Consider the following 10098-nt stretch of genomic DNA (forward strand, 5'->3'; position numbering starts at 1 on the left):
TACTGTATATAATGTGAATACCCAGGTCAGCTATATATAATGTACTGTATATAATGTGAATACCCAGGTCATCTATATATAATGTCTATAATGTGAATACCCAGGTCATCTATATATAATGTCTATAATGTGAATACCCAGGTCATCTATATATAATGTCTATAATGTGAATACCCAGGTCATCTATATATAATGTCTATAATGTGAATACCCAGGTCATCTATATATAATGTCTATAATGTGAATACCCAGGTCATCTATATATAATGTCTATAATGTGAATACCCAGGTCATCTATATATAATGTACTGTATATAATGTGAATACCCAGGTCATCTATATATAATGTATATAATGTGAATACCCAGGTCATCTATATATAATGTATATAATGTGAATACCCAGGTCATCTATATATAATGTACTGTATATAATGTGAATACCCAGGTCATCTATATATAATGTACTGTATATAATGTGAATACCCAGGTCATCTATATATAATGTCTATAATGTGAATACCCAGGTCATCTATATATAATGTATATAATGTGAATACCCAGGTCATCTATATATAATGTATATAATGTGAATACCCAGGTCATCTATATATAATGTACTGTATATAATGTGAATACCCAGGTCATCTATATATAATGTACTGTATATAATGTGAATACCCAGGTCATCTATATATAATGTATATAATGTGAATACCCAGGTCATCTATATATAATGTAATGTATATAATGTGAATACCCAGGTCATCTATATATAATGTATATAATGTGAATACCCAGGTCATCTATATATAATGTATATAATGTGAATACCCAGGTCATCTATATATAATGTCTATAATGTGAATACCCAGGTCATCTATATATAATGTACTGTATATAATGTGAATACCCAGGTCATCTATATATAATGTATATAATGTGAATACCCAGGTCATCTATATATAATGTAATGTATATAATGTGAATACCCAGGTCATCTATATATAATGTATATAATGTGAATACCCAGGTCATCTATATATAATGTATATAATGTGAATACCCAGGTCATCTATATATAATGTATATAATGTGAATACCCAGGTCATCTATATATAATGTACTGTATATAATGTGAATACCCAGGTCATCTATATATAATGTAATGTATATAATGTGAATACCCAGGTCATCTATATATAATGTATATAATGTGAATACCCAGGTCATCTATATATAATGTATATAATGTGAATACCCAGGTCATCTATATATAATGTATATAATGTGAATACCCAGGTCATCTATATATAATGTACTGTATATAATGTGAATACCCAGGTCATCTATATATAATGTATATAATGTGAATACCCAGGTCATCTATATATAATGTATATAATGTGAATACCCAGGTCATCTATATATAATGTAATGTATATAATGTGAATACCCAGGTCATCTATATATAATGTATATAATGTGAATACCCAGGTCATCTATATATAATGTATATAATGTGAATAACCAGGTCATCTATATATAATGTCTATAATGTGAATACCCAGGTCATCTATATATAATGTATATAATGTGAATACCCAGGTCATCTATATATAATGTATATAATGTGAATAACCAGGTCATCTATATATAATGTCTATAATGTGAATACCCAGGTCATCTATATATAATGTCTATAATGTGAATACCCAGGTCATCTATATATAATGTAATGTATATAATGTGAATACCCAGGTCATCTATATATAATGTACTGTATATAATGTGAATACCCAGGTCATCTATATATAATGTAATGTATATAATGTGAATACCCAGGTCATCTATATATAATGTACTGTATATAATGTGAATACCCAGGTCATCTATATATAATGTAATGTATATAATGTGAATACCCAGGTCATCTATATATAATGTAATGTATATAATGTGAATACCCAGGTCATCTATATATAATGTCTATAATGTGAATACCCAGGTCATCTATATATAATGTAATGTATATAATGTGAATACCCAGGTCATCTATATATAATGTCTATAATGTGAATACCCAGGGCATCTATATATAATGTAATGTATATAATGTGAATACCCAGGTCATCTATATATAATGTACTGTATATAATGTGAATACCCAGGTCATCTATATATAATGTACTGTATATAATGTGAATACCCAGGTCATCTATATATAATGTCTATAATGTGAATACCCAGGTCATCTATATATAATGTAATGTCTATAATGTGAATACCCAGGTCATCTATATATAATGTATATAATGTGAATACCCAGGTCATCTATATATAATGTATATAATGTGAATACCCAGGTCATCTATATATAATGTATATAATGTGAATACCCAGGTCATCTATATATAATGTCTATAATGTGAATACCCAGGTCATCTATATATAATGTCTATAATGTGAATACCCAGGTCATCTATATATAATGTATATAATGTGAATACCCAGGTCATCTATATATAATGTCTATAATGTGAATACCCAGGTCATCTATATATAATGTATATAATGTGAATACCCAGGTCATCTATATATAATGTCTATAATGTGAATACCCAGGTCATCTATATATAATGTCTATAATGTGAATACCCAGGTCATCTATATATAATGTCTATAATGTGAATACCCAGGTCATCTATATATAATGTAATGTCTATAATGTGAATACCCAGGTCATCTATATATAATGTATATAATGTGAATACCCAGGTCATCTATATATAATGTATATAATGTGAATACCCAGGTCATCTATATATAATGTACTGTATATAATGTGAATACCCAGGTCATCTATATATAATGTATATAATGTGAATACCCAGGTCATCTATATATAATGTCTATAATGTGAATACCCAGGTCATCTATATATAATGTCTATAATGTGAATACCCAGGTCATCTATATATAATGTATATAATGTGAATACCCAGGTCATCTATATATAATGTCTATAATGTGAATACCCAGGTCATCTATATATAATGTCTATAATGTGAATACCCAGGTCATCTATATATAATGTCTATAATGTGAATACCCAGGTCATCTATATATAATGTCTATAATGTGAATACCCAGGTCATCTATATATAATGTATATAATGTGAATACCCAGGTCATCTATATATAATGTCTATAATGTGAATACCCAGGTCATCTATATATAATGTCTATAATGTGAATACCCAGGGGGCCTGTGGGACGACGTACCCATGGTCACACGTATGGACGCGCCCCCTCCCTCCCCTGCGGACGTCAGGGCCTTCACTGTGAACCTGTAGGAACCCCGGGGCAGGTTCCGTGCCGTCAGACTGCTGGCTTCAGGGTCAACTATAGGAAAGGAAACAATGGCAAAACGAACACGCTCCCTTATAGATTACATGTAATAAATTAATGTATGCATCACTTAGAAACCTCTATAAGAGCACATGTAGGAAACTGGCTCAATTAGTATTGTAGCATATAGTTGAAGTTGGTCTAACGCAATCTTCTGGTCGAAATACTAATCTTTGTTAATCGAGACTCACTCTGCGAGGTCGTGGGCAAATAAAGGGTCGGCATTGATTGATTGATTGAACATTTTATTAACAGATTGCAGAATGGGTACAATACAGTACGGCTCAATACAAAACAATTGTTAAGGGGATGCAGACCAGAGAAATACTTTCGTCTTGTTTACATCAGGGTCCTCCATTTTCAATTCATCAGGACATTTATGACATACAAGACATACAGATGTACTGTATAGTCTACGTGCATAATGAATGAACAGTAGGCTTATATTATATTATATATATTAGGAGATCACAGATACTGTGCTGCCCTATAGTAGTCATACTGTAGTTCTACTAAAGTACAGTACAGTACAGTACATAGCTTAGCATGACATCTTAAGGCTGCTTGGCGTGTTGGTCGACATCGACCCGCATTAAATGTAGTAAACTGGCATGAGAAATGTAGGAAATTGGTAAGCGGTGGTAATCTTGACTGAAACCTATAACACCTCTACCTCCCCCTCCCCCATGCTGCTATAACACCGGGATATCCCCAGGGGATCAATAAAGGAATATCTTATCTTATCATTGCTAGTATGATTGGCAAACTATAATAATAATAATAATAATAATAATAATAATAATAATAATAATAATAATAATAATAATAATAATAATAATAATAATTAATAATAATAATAATAATAATAATAAGTTGTAGTGCACTTTACATTTCACAATGAAATAGTGCTACAGGTTAAAAACAAAGCAAAGAAAGAAAAAAAGAAGGAGAAACAATGAATAAAAATGTAAAGCAACAGTTAAAACAGGCAAAGCTACAATAGCAACTTCAAGCTAGGGGCGACTCCCAATACACCAAGCTAGGGGCAACTCCCAATACACCAAGCTAGGGGCAACTCCCGATACACCAAGCTAGGGGCAACTCCCGATACACCAAGCTAGGGGCAACTCCCGATACACCAAGCTAGGGGCAACTCCCAATACACCAAGCTAGGGGCAACTCCCAATACACCAAGCTAGGGGCAACTCCCAATACACCAAGCTAGGGGCAACTCCCAATACACCAAGCTAGGGGCAACTCCCAATACACCAAGCTAGCTCCCAATACACCAAGCTAGGGGCAGCTCCCAATACACCAAGCTAGGGGCAACTCCCAATACACCAAGCTAGGGGCAACTCCCAATACACCAAGCTAGGGGCAACTCCCAATACACCAAGCTAGGGGCAACTCCCAATACACCAAGCTAGGGGCAACTCCCAATACACCAAGCTAGGGGCAACTCCCAATACACCAAGCTAGGGGCAACTCCCAATACACCAAGCTAGAGGCAACTCCCAATACACCAAGCTAGGGGCAACTCCCAATACACCAAGCTAGGGGCAACTCCCAATACACCAAGCTAGGGGCAACTCCCAATACACCAAGCTAGGGGCAACTCCCAATACACCAAAGCTAGGGGCTTTCGAGAGGCTGGTCAAGGACCACATTTGTGCCTCCCTCCCCAGTGATATGGACCCTATGCAATTTGCATACAGGACAAACAGGTCCACCGACGACGCGGTCTCCCAGGTACTGCACAGCACCCTCTCTCACCTTGACCGTCAGAAGGGGGGCTATGTGAGACTGTTGTTCATTGACTACAGCTCAGCGTTCAACACCATAGTCCCCACCAGACTGGTGGACAAGCTGATTGAGCTGGGTCTGAGCTCCGCCCTGAGCGCCTGGGTACTGGACTTTCTGAGCGAAAGACCCCAGGCGGTCAGGGTGGGGGGTCAGACCTCCAACACCATCACCATGAGCATCGGGTCCCCCCAGGGCTGTGTTCTGAGCCCCCTGCTGTACTCACTATACACACACGACTGTGTGGCCAAGTTCAGCTCCAACTCCATAGTGAAGTTCGCAGACGACACGGTGGTGGTGGGGCTGATCTCGGACAACGACGAGAAGGCCTACCGGGAGGAGGTTGAGGTACTGGAACGCTGGTGCCAGGACAACAGCCTGCTCCTGAACATTGGTAAAACCAAGGAGCTGATCGTGGATTATAGGAGAGGACAGCAGGAGACGCACACACCACTGATGATTAACGGGGCTACCGTGGACAGGGTGAGCAGCTTTAAGTACCTGGGGGTCCACATCTCAGAGGATCTGACATGCTCAACACACATAGACACAGTAGTAAAGAAGGCGAAACAGTGCCTCTACCACCTGAGACAGTTAAGGAAGTTCAGAGTATCGGGGAAGATACTCCAGTCCTTCTACTCAGGAGCGGTAGAGAGCATCCTGACCGGAAACATCACTGCCTGGTATGGAAACAGCACGGCACAGGACAAGAAGGCCCTACAGAGAGTGGTGCGCTCAGCCGAGCGTACCATGGGTGTGGCACTACCTCCCCTGCAGGTTCTATACAACAAGAGGTGCAAATCCAGAGCCTGCAGAATAATGAAAGACCCCCACCACCCCAATAACAGCCTGTTTCAGCTGCTGAGGTCAGGCAGACGCCTGCGAACCCCAGCTACTAGGACAGAGAGGCTTAGGCTTAGCTTCTTCCCCCAGGCCATCAGAGTCCTGAACAATGAACATTGAGTACCACAGAACACTGAACTATCCACACATAAGCACACATGAGCACACACACGACATGCACGCTGTGCACACTCACACACTAGCAGCCACTTTAACACTTTAACATGAGCGGGCACACACTCATGCGCACACACTCACACTTATTGCCAAAAGGAAAGGCCACTTTAAATCAGTAGTAGCAACAGTAACAGTGTATTGCACTACCAAAGCTACCTAGCATGTCCTATATGCTCTGTAAATAACTATGTACAGATACCGTTTTTGATGTCACACCATGTTACCTGTTACCTGTTATTGCACAATGTTTTTGTATTGGACTCTATTATATGTTGTACCCACTGTATTGCACATCGTTGCGGGCAAGACCACCCGCATTTCATTGTATACTCGTATGCCGTGACAAATAAAACTCTTGACTTGACTTGACTTGAACTCCCAATACACCAAGCTAGGGGCAACTCCCAATACACCAAGCTAGGGGCAACTCCCAATACACCAAGCTAGGGGCAACTCCCAATACACCAAGCTAGGGGCAACTCCCAATACACCAAGCTAGAGGCAACTCCCAATACACCAAGCTAGGGGCAACTCCCAATACACCAAGCTAGGGGCAACTCCCAATACACCAAGCTAGGGGCAACTCCCAATACACCAAGCTAGAGGCAACTCCCAATACACCAAGCTAGGGGCAACTCCCAATACACCAAGCTAGGGGCAACTCCCAATACACCAAGCTAGAGGCAACTCCCAATACACCAAGCTAGGGGCAACTCCCAATACACCAAGCTAGGGGCAACTCCCAATACACCAAGCTAGGGGCAACTCCCAATACACCAAGCTAGGGGCAACTCCCAATACACCAAGCTAGGGGCAACTCCCAATACACCAAGCTAGGGGCAACTCCCAATACACCAAGCTAGGGGCAACTCCCAATACACCAAGCTAGCTCCCAATACACCAAGCTAGGGGCAACTCCCAATACACCAAGCTAGGGGCAACTCCCAATACACCAAGCTAGCTCCCAATACACCAAGCTAGGGGCAACTCCCAATACACCAAGCTAGGGGCAACTCCCAATACACCAAGCTAGGGGCAACTCCCAATACACCAAGCTAGGGGCAACTCCCAATACACCAAGCTAGGGGCAACTCCCAATACACCAAGCTAGGGGCAACTCCCAATACACCAAGCTAGGGGCAACTCCCAATACACCAAGCTAGGGGCAACTCCCAATACACCAAGCTAGGGGCAACTCCCAATACACCAAGCTAGGGGCAACTCCCAATACACCAAGCTAGAGGCAACTCCCAATACACCAAGCTAGGGGCAACTCCCAATACACCAAGCTAGAGGCAACTCCCAATACACCAAGCTAGGGGCAACTCCCAATACACCAAGCTAGGGGCAACTCCCAATACACCAAGCTAGGGGCAACTCCCAATACACCAAGCTAGGGGCAACTCCCAATACACCAAGCTAGAGGCAACTCCCAATACACCAAGCTAGGGGCAACTCCCAATAGACCAAGCTAGAGGCAACTCCCAATAGACCAAGCTAGAGGCAACTCCCAATACACCAAGCTAGGGGCAACTCCCAATACACAAAGCTAGGGGCAACTCCCAATAGACCAAAACAAGACTAAGTAGGTCAGTAGGTACAAGAGATAATTGTGTTGTGCTTTAATGAATGTACCGTCATCATTACCTGTGCTGACGCTGGACACGCCGGCTGGGTCCTTGGAGGTGTCGGAGTAATACAGGACGTAGCCGCGAACAAAGGCACTCTGGTTCTGTGGGGGGATGGCGGTCCAGGATATAGTAACGTCTGATCCCGCCTGCTGCTGCTGCAAACCCTGAATCTCATTCATCAGTTCTGGCAAAGCAAGAACATGAAACAATGGGTGAAACACCATTAACCCTTTCACTACCACACGACAGAAGGTTAACCCTTTCACTACCACACTACAGAAGGTTAACCCTTTCACTACCACACTACAGAAGGTTAACCTTTCACTACCACACTACAGAAGGTTAACCTTTCACTACCACACTACAGAAGGTTAACCTTTCACTACCACATGACAGAAGGTTAACCTTTCACTACCACACGACAGAAGGTTAACACTTTCACTACCACACAACAGAAGGTTAACACTTTCACTACCACATTACAGAAGGTTAACCTTTCACTACCACACTACAGACGGTTAACCTTTCACTACCACACTACAGAAGGTTAACCTTTCACTACCACACTACAGAAGGTTAACCCTTTCACTACCACACTACAGAAGGTTAACCCTTTCACTGCCACACAACAGAAGGTTAACCTTTCACTACCACACTACAGAAGGTTAACCCTTTCACTACCACACTACAGAAGGCTGACCTTTCACTACCACACAACAGAAGGTTAACCTTTCACTACCACACTACAGAAGGTTAACCCTTTCACTACCACATTACAGAAGGTTAACCTTTCACTACCACACTACAGAAGGTTAACCCTTTCACTACCACACTACAGAAGGTTAACCTTTCACTACCACACAACAGAAGGTTAACCTTTCACTACCACACGACAGAAGGTTAACCCTTTCACTACCACACTACAGAAGGTTAACCTTTCACTACCACACGACAGAAGGTTAACCTTTCACTACCACACTACAGAAGGTTAACCCTTTCACTACCACATTACAGAAGGTTAACCTTTCACTACCACACTACAGAAGGTTAACCTTTCACTACCACACTACAGAAGGTTAACCCTTTCACTACCACATTACAGAAGGTTAACCTTTCACTACCACACTACAGAAGGTTAACCTTTCACTACCACACTACAGAAGGTTAACCTTTCACTACCACACGACAGAAGGTTAACCTTTCACTACCACACTACAGACGGTTAACCTTTCACTACCACACTACAGAAGGTTAACCTTTCACTACCACACTACAGAAGGTTAACCCTTTCACTACCACACTACAGAAGGTTAACCCTTTCACTGCCACACAACAGAAGGTTAACCTTTCACTACCACACTACAGAAGGTTAACCCTTTCACTACCACACTACAGAAGGCTGACCTTTCACTACCACACAACAGAAGGTTAACCTTTCACTACCACACTACAGAAGGTTAACCCTTTCACTACCACATTACAGAAGGTTAACCTTTCACTACCACACTACAGAAGGTTAACCTTTCACTACCACACAACAGAAGGTTAACCTTTCACTACCACACTACAGAAGGTTAACCCTTTCACTACCACACTACAGAAGGTTAACCTTTCACTACCACACAACAGAAGGTTAACCTTTCACTACCACACTACAGAAGGTTAACCCTTTCACTACCACATTACAGAAGGTTAACCTTTCACTACCACACGACAGAAGGTTAACCTTTCACTACCACACTACAGAAGGTTAACCCTTTCACTACCACATTACAGAAGGTTAACCTTTCACTACCACACTACAGACGGTTAACCTTTCACTACCACACTACAGAAGGTTAACCTTTCACTACCACACTACAGAAGGTTAACCCTTTCACTACCACACTACAGAAGGTTAACCCTTTCACTGCCACACAACAGAAGGTTAACCTTTCACTACCACACTACAGAAGGTTAACCCTTTCACTACCACACTACAGAAGGCTGACCTTTCACTACCACATTACAGAAGGTTAACCTTTCACTACCACACTACAGAAGGTTAACCCTTTCACTACCACACTACAGGTTAACCCTTTCACTACCACACTACAGAAGGTTAACCTTTCACTACCACACTACAGAAGGTTAACCTTTCACTACCACACTACAGACGGTTAACCTTTCACTACCACACTACAGGTTAACCCTTTCACTACCACACTACAGAAGGTTAACCCTTTCACTACCACACT

Source organism: Notolepis coatsorum, assembly GCF_963971535.1.
Source record: "Notolepis coatsorum genome assembly, contig: SUPER_6_unloc_1, whole genome shotgun sequence".
NCBI lineage: Eukaryota > Metazoa > Chordata > Actinopteri > Aulopiformes > Paralepididae > Notolepis > Notolepis coatsorum.